Source organism: Gobio gobio, assembly GCF_949357685.1.
Source record: "Gobio gobio genome assembly, chromosome: 13".
Classification (NCBI taxonomy): domain Eukaryota; kingdom Metazoa; phylum Chordata; class Actinopteri; order Cypriniformes; family Gobionidae; genus Gobio; species Gobio gobio.
In genome coordinates, this window is record NC_137106.1 from 19,397,975 (window position 1) to 19,416,117 (window position 18,143).

The window sequence follows — 18,143 nt, forward strand, 5'->3', positions numbered from 1 at the left end:
TCCAATTTTTAGACAACACGAGTGCCGAATCTCTAACAAAAGCGGTTTTAACAGCCAGCCTTAACGCCAGATGAATATGGAACAAATTGGTGGACATAGCCTGAGGAGAAACCACATTTAGCTGAGTTTATTCTTTAACACCCTTCCCCACAGCTTCCTCTTCTATGTCACCCTGCTTTTCAGCCCTTGGGGCAACTACCAGCACTGGGTTTTTTTGTTTTTTTGTTAACTGTCATCAACATATCGTTAAAACCGACTGCAGTGCTCTAGTTCAAATGCGAACATCACTTAACATAATGTTCACATGCCCTAATAGCTACTATATGCATCCAGGAACTGGAGAATAAACATTTGAACATGTGAGTGTATGCGTGTGCCCATGCATAAATATTCTGGTGTTCTAATTTTACACTGTCAGCAGCTTTATTAGCATGCAGTTAGCCTCGCAATTAAATAAGTGAAGAGTAAATGTGTGTCGATGCATGTTGTATGTAGCTTTGTGCACTAGCTTAGCTTAAGACTCCATGATGTTCGCCACCCTTAATTCTTACATTCACAACCGTCAATCTCACAGGCTTCTTTCATATCCATATTATCATATTGTTATTATTATGCAAAAGACCCCCACCTCCATGTTTTAACTCCTGATCTGGACTGCCAGCGGGGCTCTAAGGGATGGCACAGCACCTCTTACACAGTCTGAAAGGAAATTTATGCCCTGTTTAAAATATTGCACACTTGCTCTATTCAGCATTTGCTTCACAGCCATTAAACATTCATTTGCAAGTCTTGAGAATTTTCTCTTTTAAAACCCCATTAAATCACGTTATTCATTGTGTTGATGTAATTCCTATTGCAACAGGAAGCTTGGCTGGAACATATAAAAAGCAATTTGACTTTTTTTTTAAGCTAGCAAGCTTTAATTATGTCAAAAATGGCCTATGGTTTGCAATCTATGGAGCATTTTATTAGACAAACAATTGTGTAGTGCAGGCTGAGTCATCAGTATTTTTCCCAGAAGAGAAAGATATGTACATATTTATTTGCCAAAGGTTGTTTTGTCAACTTGTAGGAGTAACCTAGCATATAGATAGCTTCAAAGCTAATGGACACTGACTAAAAGCCACGAAAAGTCAAGAGAACTGACAGAAATGAATATGTGTGATTGTGTCTGTGGGAGAAAGAGAGCGGCGTTTGGAGAAATGAGACCAAACAAAGTTTTGTTTCAGACTATTTCAGTCTACCCTGCATTTTTCTTTCTCTCTCCACTTCCTTTTTCTCTGGAATCACCAGTTTGTCTGTGTGTAGGACCTCAGACACACACACGGAAATGCACTCAGGAACTTCATCTCAAGGGTCGGTGTTCACTGTAGGAATATTGCTAAAATGTTGCTATCTTAGACAACATCCGCCGATCCTAAACGATTTCTTTTGTTGGAGAGTCTTTGTTTGCTTAGTGTTTCTTCCTCACAGATTGACTGTCTTTGTGGTGAATCTAGCCTTCAATGGAGTTCTGGCAGAGTCAGAAATGTTGGGCTCATTGCATTGCTGTGTTGTAGGGAGTGCTCCAGATGACCTCAAGGATCCAAAGTCCTTGGTGTAGGCTGTATATTATGTGCAGTATTAAGCTCATTTCACTTTATTTTCATATTCGTATTTACAAATATTTTTGGCCTTTTCAAATTACCATGCAAATCTAATGAAAAGCAACAACACAAAGGAATAGATAAGAGCGTTTCTCCATTTCTAAAATAAGAAGTATTTAAAAAGTAAAAAACCACAAAGGTTTTTCATGCTGAATGCTTAAGAGTTTAGCTAGACCTCCATAAAATACTGTGTGAAAGTATATTAGGACAGACATATAATACAATGAGTTTTTTTCTCAGTGAAATTTGCCATAAGCACCTGAACAATCCCAATGTCAAAGAAAAATGGATTCAGTTTATTTTTAATGAATTTTGACTGTTTTGAGAATAAGTCCTAATACAATACTGGCTTTGCCCAAAAACTTTTGCTCAAAGATCAGGCTGTGCCAACTGTTCAGGAACCAGCAAGGACCCCGCAAACTGTAAGTTTGTAACCGGTAATGACAGTTAAATTCATAATGAATAATCCTATATTTCTCTCTTTATAGTGACTGAAGCTGTCGATCACTTGCCAAAACTCCTGTCATAGTGACGCTCTTACACTACACAATGAATCTCTTATTTACATTTTGTTTGCATTTTTAGTTATGGTGAAAGCATTTGTGAGAGTGCAGAAATCGTGTTGCAATGATGAGAGAACTGCATTGTCTGTCATCTGCTCAATGCTCATCACGGCAACCTTCCATGTGCAGGGCTCGACAGTGCGACTATTTCACTCGCGAACTGCAAAATGTATTTTGGAGCACGTGCGAATAAACAATCCCTGCAGATCAGTTTTCTTAAACGTAAGATCATAAAAAGTCTTCAATACCTTCAAAGGTATAACAAGCATCTTAAAGATCACTTTAAGGCGTCTTACATTTTGGGGATCGAAAAACATAAATCGCAATACTGCCTAATATGATTATTAAACTTCATTAAATATCTGAGCGCTTCATGTTTCAAAGCCTGAACGTGGTGCTAAACAGATCTAAATATAATGCAATAATCAACACTTGCCAATTAGTTAATTTCGACAGCTGTAATAGTAAAAATTAGGGGTGGAACGGTTCAAATTACTCGCGGTTCGGTTTGTATCACATCGGTACGGTTTGGTTTGTGCTAAGTTCAGGGTAATTAAAAACACAGACAGCAGGAAAACTCAATATTTGCCAGCTATCTGCGATGCGCCATGTGCGCGGCTCCAGATGAGTGCACACACACAAATCTCCTCTCAGCGTGCGCCAGTTCTCTTTCGCATCTTGCTATTGAATGGTTAAATTGGCAAGGCTTAGATGAGTTTATTTTAAACACAACGTGTGGTGTTCAGGTCTCACCTGTGCTTGCACGCTATCAACACCCGGTGATGACGGCATGATGACTGAGTGAGTCATGTTCAAGCAGACGGCACTCGAATACAAGAGTGACTGTTTTGTCCACGCTTTTTGATCATCTCTATTGTAATGTATTGGGAATCCATCGACAGAAACATACAATAACCTAACTCTGTTTTACACGTTATTATTGTCAACAAACCATATTATAGATGAGTCATCGCATGCGGAACCGAGCGTGGAGAACCGTTCCACCCTTGGTAAAAATGTAGTAAAAGTATTTGAGAGGGTTCCACATGTATGATGTCAGCCAATCACAGCAGTGAAGCACCGAAGTCTCACAGCAGACACGCCCCTTCAAACAGTGTTTAAATCAGAGGGATAAAATCAGGATGGAAAATAGCCATTTATTTCAAAATCATATTAACATTTATAAGTGCACCTCAAGAAACATTATTTAAAGGCTTCGGTACATTGTCCACCCGCAGCGTCTTCTGGGATTTCTAACGGTTCGATTCTCTCAAGTCTGCATTCTATGCATCCTCGTTATCAAGAACACATCCGGGTTCTCGAGTATTGGAATTGAACTTCCATGGATGATGATGATGTAGGATGAGAACACAGGAATGCAAGATCACATAAGAACGCATAGTGAGAAACATTAGTAATGTAGGACATTAATAATGTAGCTGAATTAAACTGTGTTGTATGTCTTTTGTATATTTCAGATTATTTGCCCAATAAGAAATAAACAATAGTCAATTACAGGAATTGTTAAACAAATATTATGAAATAACTGCTTAACTACGTTGGTACAAGTCGGTTTACAAGTTGTAATTACGAGGACGTGAATGCATTTTACAAGTCGGAATCTCATAATTAAACTAATTGTAACGTGGTGTGTACCACTCAGTATAAATGTGTATTGTGAATTGTGACAAAAAAAAGTCGATGTTGCACAGTCTGTTAAGGGGTCACTCAGGGGTCAATCATAACATCAAACAATCTAACAAGCAGCTGTTGTTTAGGACAGAAAGAATCACACCGTATACAGTTTTGACTAGCTAGCTGTCTAAGATTGCACATCTCTTGTCATTTTCACATACACTTTTCAGTGACAGCATATGTTTGAGAAAGTGTGAGTGTTTTGTTAGGTGCTGGTGTAGCAGCATTACAGGCCTGCCAACACCTCCCACTGCTTTTGACCCCTCCAGGAGATGCAGCCATCCAGAAATGCCCATCTGTGCTTCTACCTCCTCCAGCGAGATCACAGTGTGTGTGTGTGTGTGTGTGTGTGTGTGTGTGTGTGTGTGTATAACTGTGTATGTGCTTATACCTGGCACAGGTCCACACACATTTACACTGCAGGACTGTTTGCGGTTTGCCGCCGCCCCATCCCTGCGTGCTTGTAGAGACAGTGCTAGTCTGCAGCTGCTGCCCAGCATGAATAGAAACATATTATAGTGGCGCCCATCACATGCCAACTGAATCACCTTTCATTTCACCTTTAATCTCGGAAGACTGCTGACTTGCAGTTAAAAACTCTACTCATGAGTCAGTGTTTGTAATGAGCCTGATGACAAGCACTTTGTTTTGTGCATATGCACCAAAATGCATCTAAATATAACTAGACTCAAAGCATTACGGAGATCTCCAGCCTATCATTTACATGTCCGAATTTTTGGCATATATTTCAGGTTTGAAAGTCAAAAACTGCATCTTTCTGAACCCCTTCACAAAATTAATTCTGTATTGATCCAGCAATAATGTGCTCAGAAGGTACACTAAATTGCCAAAAGTATTGGGACACCCCTCCAAATCATTGAATTCAGGTGTTCCAATCACTTCCATGGCCACAGGTGTTTAAAATCTAGGCATGCAGACGCTTCTACAAACATCTGTGAAAAAATGGGTCGCTCTCAGGAGCTCAGTGAATTCAAGCGTGGTACAGTGATAGGTTGCCACCGGTGCAATAAGTCCATTCGTGAAATTTCCTCACTACTAAATATTCCACGGTAGGGGATGAACAGTCTAATCGACCTTAATGCTCTGCCATAACGCTTTAAGCTTGACGTTAACTAGTCGCTGATCATGGCCTATAGATGGCGCAACAGGATAAGTCCACTTTTATGCTCTGTTTCCAAACAGATAAATGACAGACAAATAAATGCATACTCCAAGACCTCTCCATAAAACATGTTTGATTATACCATCTGGATGCTAAATATAGCTCTGGTGAATTCACGTTTTAAACAGCTTATTGTACACGTCAGTTAATCGCCGTTCTAAACTCATGCGTGCTGCATTGTAACGCACACACACAGACAGTCGCTTGCATTTCACAGGCAGATCGCACGCACATGCATGATCATTCAGTACCGCAGAAATGTATTGTCAACACTGTTCTGTGATTTATCAATAAAATAGCTTAGAAACTGAAAAGTTCTATCATATATTTCTTAGTAACTAAAGCGCACAGCTTCATTATTAGTAGAGAGATGCTGCCAGGTAGAATTAATTAACACGCATTCACTCTCTCACTAATACATTCATATAAATGTAATCTTTTCTGTAACTTTATCTGTAACATTATCTGATTTAGAATGAGCAGAAATCCGTGAGAAATATAACGACCCAAAGACAAAAGAACAGATAAAAAATAAGCTGTTATGTAGGAGCAAAAACCGTGTGGCCCGCACTGTCATATGCCATCTGTGCACAAGGTCTCAGCTCAAGGTTCAAGCTTATTTGTTCATTAATGATGTCATCAGCGGCTAGTCAACTCGACTTTCATCACATAAATGTCGACTTAATCTGTTAAAAAAGTCGTTCAACCCCTATTCCACGGTCAACTGTTAGTGGTATTATAACAAAGTAGAAGCAATTGGGAACAACAGCAACTCAGCCACCAAGTGGTAGGCTGCATGAAATCACAGAGCGGGGTCAGCGCATGCTGAGGCACACAGAGCACAGAAGTCGCCAACTTTCTGCTGAGTCAGTAGCTACAGACCTCCAAACTTTGTGTGGCCTTCAGATTAGCTTAAGAACAGTACGTAGAGAGCTTCATGGAATGGGTTTCCACGGCCAAGTTGCTGCATCCAATACTTGCATCACCAAGAGCAATGCAAAGTGTCGGATGAAGTGGTGTAAAGCACGCCGCCACTTGACTCTAGAGCAGTGGAGACGTGTTCTCTGGAGTGACGGGTCATGCTTCTCTGTCTGGCAATCGATGGATGAGTCTGGGTTTGGCGGTTGACTTACTTGTGCCAAGTGTAAAGTTTCGAGTAGGGGGGATTATGGTGCGGGGTTGTTTTTCAGGGGTTGGGCTTGGCCCTTTAGTTCCAGTGAAAAGAAGCATACCAGGACATTTTGAATAATTTCATGCTCCCAAATGCGCTTCTAGAAGATTGGTCAAAAATTCCCATAAACACACTCCTAAACCTTGTGGAAAGCCTTCCCAGAAGAGTTGAAGCTATTATAGCTGCAAAGAGTGGGCCAACCCCATATTAAACCCCATGGATTAAGAATGGGATGTCATTAAAGTTCATGTGCATGTAAAGGCAGGTGTCCCAAAACTTTTAACAATATAGTGTAAGTTCGCTGACCAATTGAAAAAATTATCAAATAATTTTCCCAAATAATTTGAAAGAAAAAAAAAACTATCAATAAATAGACTAAATAAATACAATTTTATTTATTTTTGATTTAATGAATGTTTAAAGCTGCTGTCCGTAACCTTTTTTGTGTTCAAGATTTACAAAAATTATATTATGAGAATGTACAACATGAATCCATTTTCCAAACCATGTTTTTGTCTTACCCTGAATCATTATGGTACACTTATAATAAGTGTTTATATTGGGACTATTTTAGACCAGACTGGTAGGAACCGCTGCGGAGGAGCACAGTCCCTGCGTGACTCGCCACAGACATAAACAGAGAGAAGTAGCTCCGGCTGCAATGTTCTTCCGCGAGATGCCTGCAGTTCTGTTTATTAACTGCTACAGCGCAAAAAGTTATGGACTGCAGCTTTAAAATGTAACTATACATTTTTTTTTATTAATAAATCACCATTAAGAATATATATTAAACCATATAGTAAACAAAATAAATATATGTATATTATTTTATTTTTTTTTTCATTTAAAATGTTTTATTTATCACATTTAAGTTTTTTAGTTACACATATTAGTTTGACAAGTGATTTAAAAAAAAAAATCCATATAGTGATAACTGATTTCTTCTGGGTTTTTTTGTTTGTTTGTTTTTAAGTGGTACTCCTTGTTGTCCATCAGCAACAATGCCTGTGCAGTCCATGAGGCCGTAGGTGTGCCATTTGTCATTTTAGGTTTCAGAAGGGTGCTTTGTTCTGCACTGATGCTCTGTAGCAGACTTCTACCAGACAGTCCCTGCAGCATTACGTCACCCAAGTTTGGACTTAGAAGAGGGCCGCAAGGCCTTCACTTTTTAAACAGGTGCAAACACATTATTTAAGAGAAAATCCCAGAAAGAAAGATGATAGAGTAAAACCCAGCATTGCATTTGGTGTGAATCATGTAAAAAAATTATGTTATTTTGTTACGTCACATATATTGTGAATAGGCTTTAGGCTCTGGTTAATTGCCACTTTTCCTGTGCAAAGAATTTGTCGCCATCCCATAATATAAGAACAGACACTGCGGCGGATGCCCTCCGTGCAGCTGACTGGGATGCCAATGACCAAACCGCTCATAAATCATTCCAATTGGACTTTGTGGAGACAGGATCCACACATCTCCCCTTCCTCAGTCAGAATTCCAATGTCTGGCACTGAAATATTAAGCACCGGCATCTCATATGTGCGGTAACTCTGGAACAGAGCATTTAATAAAACATAACTAGCATCGCCTTTTCTTTGCTCTAATACTCCAAGCACAGGATTTGTGATCGACTCTCCCCTATTCGATACTGACAGTGTTGCGCTATCAAATATGAATCCCTTTACTTCCCTTTTGTGGGAAATGGGTTGTCCTCATACGAGATCAGGATTGTTATTTTTTTTATCCAAAATTGTATCTAAATTATGCATAGTCATATCTTCACTAAGTTTTGCCATGTAAAAGTATTTTGTGCAGTTGTCAATTCACAAAGAAAGTGTTATTTATTGCCAGTTCACTCTGCTGTGCAAGTTATAATTTGTTCAAATTAAACCAAACGTTTATTTTGAAGGGTTGCCATGAAGACCTTTTGAGTTTCTGTGTGTATATAGTTCTATCAACTGAAATGTGAAATGCTTGTAAAGTGAACTCTCAGATCAGCTCTGCATATGAAGTTCATGTCCTCATATAGTGTGATGGCAGATGCTGAAAACATCACAAGCATCATGCGGTGTGCTTTAGTATGTGTATAGTAGACGAAACGGTGGCGCTCATTCACACAGAGACACAGGCTTAAAGGGTTAGTTCACCCAAAAATGAAAATAATGTCATTTATTACTCACCTTCATGCCGCTCCACACCCGTAAGACTTCTTCGGAACACAAATGAAGATATTTTTGTTGAAATCTGAAGGCTCAGTGAGGCCTGAATAGCCAGCAATGACATTTCCTCTCTCAAGATCCATTAATGTACTAAAAGCATATTTAAATCTGTTCATGTGAGTACAGTGGTTTAATATTAATATTATAAAGCAACGAGAATATTTTTGGTGCGCCCCAAAAAACAAAATAACAAATTCTTTAGTGATGGCCGGTTTCAAAACACTGCTTCATGAAGATTTGGAGCGGATCGCGTGTCAAACCACCAAACTGCTGAAATCACGTGACTTTGGCATTCCGAACAGCTGAATTAATAATGTAACAATGCAAATTAACAATGTATTCTTAATACACTGATTCATAACGCTCCGAAGCTTCATGAAGCAATGTTTTGAAATCGGCCAAATCAGCCGAAGTAATTTTTTTTTTTGACGCACACATAAAATATTCTCGTCACTTTATAATATTAATATTGAACCACTGTACTCGTATAAACTGATATGTTTTTAGTACATTAATGGATCTTGAGAGAGGAAATGTCATTGCTGGCTATTCAGGCCTTTCTGAGCCATCGGATTTCAACAAAAATATCTTCATTTCTGTTCCGAAGATGAACGCAGGTCTTACGGTTGTGGAACGGCATAAGGGTGAGTAATAAATTATTTTCATTTTTGGGTGAACTAATCCTTTAAGATTTAAATAGTAGTCTTTTTGAGCTTTAACATTCACAGACATTAGTCCATATCACGATCAATTTGATTCATTCTACATCCCTACTTTTGATTTATTCATCCAAAAAATTGTCAAATTCTGGTATATCGGTTTCAATTGTGTGTACGATATTACTATTATATTACTATTGCCCAGCACTAATTACAACTGATGCTGCCATTCATTCTCTGTTGTGGGTGTCAATAGACTGGGCCGTCCACATCAGCACCAGTCAGGAACAATGGATGGTTCTCGATCTCTCTCACATACAATATTTCACCTCAAAAGTTTTACTGTTGACACTTGCATGTGCCTTCCAGTCCTTTTCATGAATACCCTTGAGGAGAAGACAAATTACCCCTGTCTGAGAACTCTTTCCTGCTGACTCTAAAAAAAAAGAGAGAGAAAGAGGAGAATATTTATTTTTTGTGTCAGTGACGTGAATATTTATTTCTTGTGTTACAGGGGGAGGGAATCGTCCTCGCATGTTCCAGCTAAGCTTTTTATAGGACACCCAGTCTGGTAAGCTGTCTCTGTTGCATGTGTCGGTCTACATATGTGCTGTTTAACTGTGGTGAACAACTGTCTACTTTATGGCAAGGTGTTGCATTGCAATATACATTTCGCAATTTAGTATATCTCATTGTGTCACAATATAATAACTGGATTGAGATTAAAACTGGGCCGAACAGAAGAGAGACGCTCAGCATGTGAGCGATGGAATCTGCAAGATAAGTTTGAATCTCTCTCATGTGGCTCACTTCACTGATGTCCACTACAGTGCCTCAAAGAAGTAAAATATCGATTCAAGGTTCTAAAGCCAAGTTTTTTAAGCCCTAGGGCTCCATGAAGGTCCTGCAGGAGGTCTGTGGAGATGTGTATAAAGCATTTTTTATTTCAAAAACTACAAATATTATATGTCCGATTTATAAATGTGGTACATTATCTGCTTTATACGGATTCTAGGACAGAACGTTCTCTAACGTGATTAATGAAAGTTAGCTAAAATGTTGCCGAGAAAAACCTTTTTTTTGGGGGGGGGGGGGGGGGGGTACCAAGTTTGGCTAACTGTCTCGATAAGTGGGTCTCTGGGTCTGTAAAGGTTGAAAATATTTGTAATGATGTAATATTAAGTAATGTAATGATGTAATGTTCAGGCACTTTTTTTATTTTTATTAAAAAAAACAGCTTTTTTGTTTAATTAATCGGGATTTTTTATTGTTTTTGGAGACATAAATGCTAATAGTAGCATTTAGTACCTAATAGTAGCTAATAAAGTGAAGACAGAACATTTTGATCGCCCCCTGGTGGCTGACTGCAGGTCATAAATCACGCCCTCTCAATGTACTGTAATCGAATGGGGACGTGAGCCAAGCTCAAAATTGATAATAAGTTTGGTTTTTGATGCTATAAAAATCGGCTGTAATGTCTTGATTGAAAGCTGCGCTTGCGATTGAGTCTGCGGGAGTGTGGGCGAGACCTTTGATACCGCCGCTCCACCTTAGAATCACTACTGCGCACACTCGGGCTCCAAATGATGTAATCGGCATTTGCCGTTTCTGGGATATTTTGGCTTCAGTTTTCTACAGTGGAAGGTTTTGGAGACAAGGGTTGGGTATCGTTTGGGTTTTTTACGATACCGGTGCCAAACCGATACTTGTAAAACGGTACCGGTGCCTAAACAGTGCCTGAACTGACACTTAAAAATAAAAAAAGACACAAAACAACTGTGGATGACATTAAAAATTAAAGGTTTTTTTATTGAAATTTTTTTTTTTTTAATCTTTAAATTGAACAATTTATTAAAAGTTTAAAGTATACTTAAATATGTAAATATAAATAGATACAAAACACAATTTACTTAACAAATTCACAGTAAAATCTAAGCCACCTAACCCAACTACAATAGGCGTAATTTAACACTAAATAACAGTTACAGTAATAACAGCAAAGTATAGTTGGTATTCTTGGTATGCTACAAACCAGCTTCAAGGTTCAGCATTATTTTGAAATATGACCATATTCTCTGGCTAAATATTTTAGAATGCATCGCCTTATTGTTTCCATGGCGACACACAGCAGCCGCAATAGTGCTGTATGACATCTGTATCGGTTTTATTTCGGGGTTTTTTCGAAATACATGAAAGTAAGTGACCGCTGAACTGGGAGAAGAATAGCTTAAACTATATAGTTAACTATATAGTGTATATCTGATATGAATAAAACATGTAGTCAAATTATAACCGTCTGAAAGGATTGTCATTGCCGCTATAGACATCAGTGTGAATTTTTTTTTGTAGTAATTATGTGCATTTAAATGTCTGAAACCTAAAATAAATATTATGTGGTTGATAATACAGAATAGTTGTGATATGTGACGAGCGCTGAGCGCGTCTGTCTCTGGCTCGGCGACAGCCAAAACGCGAAAGATAGAAAATTTCGGTACCCAACCCTAGTGGAGACACAAAGTCCGTCTATGAATAGAGTGAAATTAACCTTAGAAAGGCCATTTTATTAAAAAATAAATAAATAAAAGTTAAAATTACAATTCTTCACCAGAAGATGAGGTGTGATGAGACGTGGAAATTTTCATTACTTTCAAAGAATTAAAAATGTACATTATTATTCCGAGGTCTCTTATGCTCACCAAGGCTGCATTTATTTAATCAAAAATACAGTAAAAACGAGAATATTATCCAATATTATTACAAATTCAAAATATGTGTTTTTTCTATTTGATTATAGATTTTATTAAAATGTAATTTATTCCTGTGATGGCAATGCTGAATTTTCAGCCTCATTACTTCAGTCTTCAGTGTTACACTATCCTTCAGAAATCATTCTAGAATGCTGATTTGCAGCTTAAGAAACATTTCTTATTATTATTATTATTATTATTATTATTATTATTATTATTATTATTATTATCAATGTTGAAAACATTTGTGCCTACTAATATTTTTGTGGAAACTTTTTTCCCCAAGATTCTTTGATGAATAGAAAGGTAACATTATAAATGTCTTTTACTTGCTGAATAATCTTAAAAAAACGTTTGAATGCTGTCAGTAGACAAATGAAACAATTTAGTGAGAGTGTGAAAAGAGACTTTGGGGACACTAAATTTTTCAACTAAACATCGAAATAAATCTAAATAATAAACTAAATTAACCATTTAAACTAAATTACTGATCGAATTATTGATCTAAAGCCCACACTGTCACTGTATGATAATTGAAATGAACTGATGACATCAGCGTTTTTTCCAGAATGGCTATACAGCTGAATAAAATTATGCTGCATTATGCTGCATCTACATTGTTAAAAGCGCTATATAAATAAAGTTGACTTGACTTGACTTTATTTAAATTGAGACTTTAAGCGAAATTTCTATACTTCTGTGATGTACGATTGTATTGCCGTAGTCCTAGTCTACATTCAGATTCAGCGATCCAGTAGGATGAATGCAAGTGCGCTTCCCATATATGTGTGCATATCTGAATATGAATCCGATGAATTATTTTTACAGTTTCCACATACTGTATGTTCTTCTGAGTGCTCGCAACAGGTCTGGCAGTTTTGAGTTGAGGCTGTTGTATCGTTAATATTCCTCTCTGGATGAATAAGCGTTCTTCTGCATGTGGGCTGAGTGAGTCAGCCCTGTTGTGTCTGTCCAGACTCAGAGCTGCTGCTCAGCGAAGGAGAATCCCAGCACAAACCCCCATCTTCACCCTCTTAAACGTGTCTTAACCATTTTTCAACTGGCCAACTAGAGCATGACAGCAGCCTCTCAGCCTCACTCCACTTAAACCCCCTCAGAACACTCTTCTCTCCCTCCCTCTCTCTTTCTCTCTTTTTTTTTCTTTCTTCCCTCCATCAGACGACACAGTCAGGGGGCAAATGTGTCACATCTCATAGCCCAAGAGTTTCATTATTAGGCTCTTCCTAAAGATAGACACTCAAAATGTGGCTCTCCATTTTCTCAGTGTTAGAAATGATGACAGACGCCATGAAGCCCAGAGTTTCGCTCCAGAAGCACCTGGATTTCTCGCTAATGTTCTTAAAGGATCTTCATTAAGAGCAAAGCAAAATTCATAGAAAAGGCCAAACCTGCTAAATGCATTAGACTCCTGCCATGAGAACGAATGAGAAGACCTTTGAGGCAAGGTATTGACAAGCATGCGTTAGTTTTATGCCAAAGGGTCTATCCTGCTGGGCTTAATATAGCGTTCAAAGCTGAATTTTGTTGACTAAATATATTTGAAACTTTTACATCCTTAAACATGGTAACATGGTGACTTCCTCTTAAAGGATCTTACAGTCTACATTTGTTATATCCTTTTTTGAATGTCCTCTTTCATGCCAAAGTGGTAAATGACAAAACAGGATACAAAAAAATAAGTTAAAAGAGGTATTTTCATTGACTTTTTTCACTAGTTGAGATTGATGGAAATTAGCATAAACCATTAGATGTAAATTAAACTACTGTTCAAAAGTTTGGGGTCTGTAAGATAAGGCTGTATTTAAAAAAAAATCTAAATGCAGGAAAAACAGTAATGTTTAGGGGTCCAAGCACTGAAGGTGCTGGAACGCTATTGTGTTTGTACTGATTTTCTTCTTCTTCCTTATTTCTCTGCCCTAAAAGTGTATGGGCATCAGAGACGATAAATCGCAGCGGCCCCAAATTTAGCTGGATATTCCAGGATAGTAAAAACAATGTCATTTTTCACACAAAAAAAAGAATGATATACTTTTTAACATCAAATGCACTATTTCGGTGTTGTGCTTCTTCACGACGTATGACGCCATCTTGTTGGAAAGGTCACGTCTGTGGCGTAGGTGGAAGTACTCAAAAAAATTCAGATTACTTCAAATGTGTCAGTTATGTGAACTCAAACGAAAAAGATCTAAATTCTCATAAAAGTTCATTTGATTGAACTAATTTGTTTAATTTGAGTTGGCTCTACTCAAACCAATTAATTATCTGGATCGCTGAATCTGAATGTAGACTAATTAGGGTTTACAGTGTAGGCTGTTGGTCCAAAATAGGCACACAGCAGCTAGAGACAGTGCTGGCAAAAAGTTATCAAAATCATTTTGATCTATTGAACTGTTTAGCAGAGACAATTTTTTATATATGTCTGATATGATGCATTATGCCTATATCTTGTGTGCAAACTTCTCAATGTACAGATGGAGAGCTAGTCATTCGGAGCAAACATGCTTAGTTTTATGAATTTATGATGGGAGGCTAACAGTGAATTATAAACTATCAGCCATTTCAACTGAAAGATGAAGGTTGTGATATTAATGAAGCCATAGGAAATGGAATCCTTTAAGCCTAATGTTTTTCTATCAGTTTCCATCGCTTTGAATGGAATTAAATGCATTGATCCAGTTAATTTGTATAGCTATGGTGTACCGACAGTATAGATTTTATATAAGTAGTTTACATAGAAGTCTGTGAAATGCATATAGATCAATAATGGTTTAGCTTTTTTTAGACCCCAATAAAACACATTTTCAAGTTGCCAGACATGATTAAAAATACTGCTGTCCGTTCAAAACGTAGAGACAATTTTACAATAAATTGTACAATTTATTTTAATATTTATAATATTTCTTTAAATAAACCCTTGTGTTAAACTGCAAGCATGTTTAGAAGGCAATACATATACTGTACAGTAGATGAAAAAGGCCTTGAGACAAATGCTTTAGATCAATAAAGTTTTGAGCTGCAAATGAGTTGCAAATCTATTTGAAGTAGCCTTGTCCATGTGTTTCCTCTAAATTTAAAAGTCCACACACACACCACATATATTTTTTGATCATGCCTTTTCAAAACCTAATCTTTCAGTGAAGGTTCAAGATGGACTTTGCTATAAAAACCACATCATAAGATACGTTTCAGTTGGATTACTAATCATTCACATGGGCCATTGGAGCTTGGACCCTGATGATTGCCTCTTGCGGCTATATTTTGAAATAATGTCATTTATTTATTTGATGGCAAAGCAGCATTTTCAGCAGCCATTACGCTAGTCTTCAGTGTCACATGATCCTTCAGAAATCATTCTAAAATGCTGATTTGGTGTTCAAGACACATTTCTTATTTTTATCAATGTTGAATTAAAAACAGTTGTGCTTCTTAATTGATTGTTTTCCCCCTGGATCGAGTTGAAATAGAAATATTTTGTAACCATTTAAATGTCACTTTTGATTAATTTAATGCATTCTTGCTGGGTAAAAAATACCCACGATTAGTTTATATTGGTGAGATAGGTGCAGTAATTTGGGTCATCATATTATAAGTAGTGTTTAAAATGAAATTTTATTTATAAATAATCAGATCACAGAGAGTTGCAGGACTCTTTTTTTTAAATGTTAGGTAAGATCAGATACTCCTGTAAGAAACCTATTTGAAACTAGCATTTAAGATCTTGCTCTTTGAGCATTACATTTTTATATCATCATACAATTTTCTCCTGATAAAAAAAAGATATATGAGCGTTTTATTTTCAAAGCTTTGATGACAGACAGGAGATGTATGTGCATGTGATAATGCTGTCATTTACTATTCTGTTGACATGTGACAACCTTTCACATCTTGTGTCTTATTTGTCTTCATTGCGTTTCCTTATTTTGAAATGTTCTGATAGATATAAACAACACATCTAGATGACAGTCAGACTTCCTTCATGTTTACCTACTTTATAAAATGAAAGAACACTCATAAGCAGACATACACACACATGTCGGTCTCATTCTACTTGTGAAAACAGATGCAGTGTAGCCTGGATGCCAGCCGAAGGCTAGATGCAGTGGCTTTTAGGTTTATTTATTAAATCCCAACTAAAGGTAACCCCTACACAAAACTTCAGATGTACTCACAAGTCAGTTTTTTGGCCCTCACCAGTATAGCCAAACCGGTACACACACAATTCATCTCAACATCAGTTACAGTGTAAAACTCCACCATCTTACCGGCTGTTGATCACAAATTTTACTCAGCAACCTCAAACAAATCACGTGGGTGTTGCTTTGACCTCAGCACATTCACTTAGCAAAACACTTGCACACAAATATCAAAGAGATAAGGATGAGACCTCTCTACAAATCACTCTACAGATATCTTTTGAATGCTCAAAATAGAGAATAAAACATGTATCAGAGCAACTTTAAGTAGTATGCAGGAAGTATGTTGCCGTGCATGAAAAGTAATGCTGACAAGAGGAGAGGAAATCACCAAATGCGGAGAAGAACACATAAGGCAGGCCTTTTTAAAGGGGGCATTCCCAGTCTAGAAGACCTCATTTCGGGGAAATCACTAATTTATCTTTAAATATCCGTGACGACAACAGTGACATCAGATGAGCACCCAAAGAGCTTCTCTGGCACCGGAACTTAATACTTATACTTAATACTTGTATTATATTAGAGTACTTGTAAGATACTTGTACTGCTAGAGGTACTTATTGTAATCGATAAATTTACTTCTGTTTATAATAAAGTCTGCCTCCTGGGGCATTGATTTATGATGTTGAGCCAGAACAGACCACAGAGAAGTCTTCTGTCCAATTGTAAGTATTTTAAAGTACTTATAATTTAGGTCAGATTCAACTTGCCTTGCCTGAGAATAATAAAAATAAGGTAAAGTTGTCAAATTGTGCAGCGCAAAACAAATATATAAATACTGTGCCTTGCAAAATATTCATACCCCTTCATTTTTTCACATTTTATGATGCTGCCTTGTGTTAAGCTTCTTAAAAATGTTTTTTTTAATTCACTTCAATCTACATTCCATACACCATAATGGCAAAGCAAAAAACAGATTTGTGACAACTTTGCAAATGTATTAAAAAAGGAATAACTGATATCAGTAACAACAAACTGGATATAAGCATCAACATGCACAACAAGTTGTAGTGATGCTGACTTTATTTTTCAGATGTCTGTTGTTTACTGAACCTTTGAAGTTATATATATTTGAATGCCTGTGTATTTTATCCGGATTGGCCCTGCTGCAGATGCTCAAGTTGCTTAGCAACAGCTTATAGCAGTCTTCAGGAAATGATGGCTGAGGGGCTTGTTTGCTTGACGGTGCTTATAGGATCTTTCTTCCCTAAATACCAATAAAGTCAGCTCATGGCATCTCTGTCAAGAGTACTCACATGCTCGTATTCATATGGCAAGGTTGATGGGGCTTTTCATGGAATATGACATTACTGTGTACTGTGAGCTTACTAAAAAAATACTTAAGTCAATGCATGCACTATATCTGTCCTCTCTCAAAAGAGCACTGTGGCAAAAAACGTATTACATAATGGGTTGATAAGATTAGCAAGTGATTGAAAATCAGTTTTACTTGATGCGGCTACTGCGTGGACCCATTTAAGTGATCACATCACAAGCACCAAGGTTCAGGAGTTTTGTTTGGGTAGCCCATTTTGCATTTCTAATTTTAAAATGTAAAAATAATTTTTGTTGTTGTTGTTTTTTGCCCAACTTTTAATCGTGATATAACGCAAAAAGGAAAAAAGGGCTGAGACTTGGTTCCATTGGTCGTTGATTGGATGGGGTTTTTGTGGGCTAAACGATTTAATAGATCAGGCATATATCACCAGAGAGAAGTCTGTTGTTTCACCAGAAGTTCGAGTTTATACAAAAAGATACATTCATAGATGAATCGTTCCCAGTAAAATCAATAAGATCCATTTAGAAAATAGATACAGTTAAGGTCACAATTATTAGCCCCCTTAGAATCGAACAAAACCTGGAGAATGACTTGTACCAAAGTGTTCATAGTACAATTAATTTAAAAGAACAAAGACCAAACTTTCGCCGAACAAAGCTACAGTTTTGTCTCATTAGATAACAGCACAGACTTCCAAAACTCACACCCTTGTTTTAAATGATCATGAGCAAACTTCAGTCTGTCTTGGACGCAATGTACCCTTTTAA

The 18,143-nt window shown here is 37.3% G+C and overlaps 1 protein-coding gene across 1 annotated transcript in view; it reads left to right on the forward strand.

Moving 5' to 3' along the window:
- The window catches only part of fut8a (fucosyltransferase 8a (alpha (1,6) fucosyltransferase)), a 100,270-nt gene that overhangs the window by 26,002 nt on the left and 56,125 nt on the right, over positions 1–18,143 (forward strand). Inside the window, exon 2 of the mRNA XM_079833165.1 lies at positions 9,651–9,707. The gene's annotated coding sequence lies outside the window, so the exon portion shown is untranslated. The remainder of the gene's footprint in view (positions 1–9,650; positions 9,708–18,143) is intronic.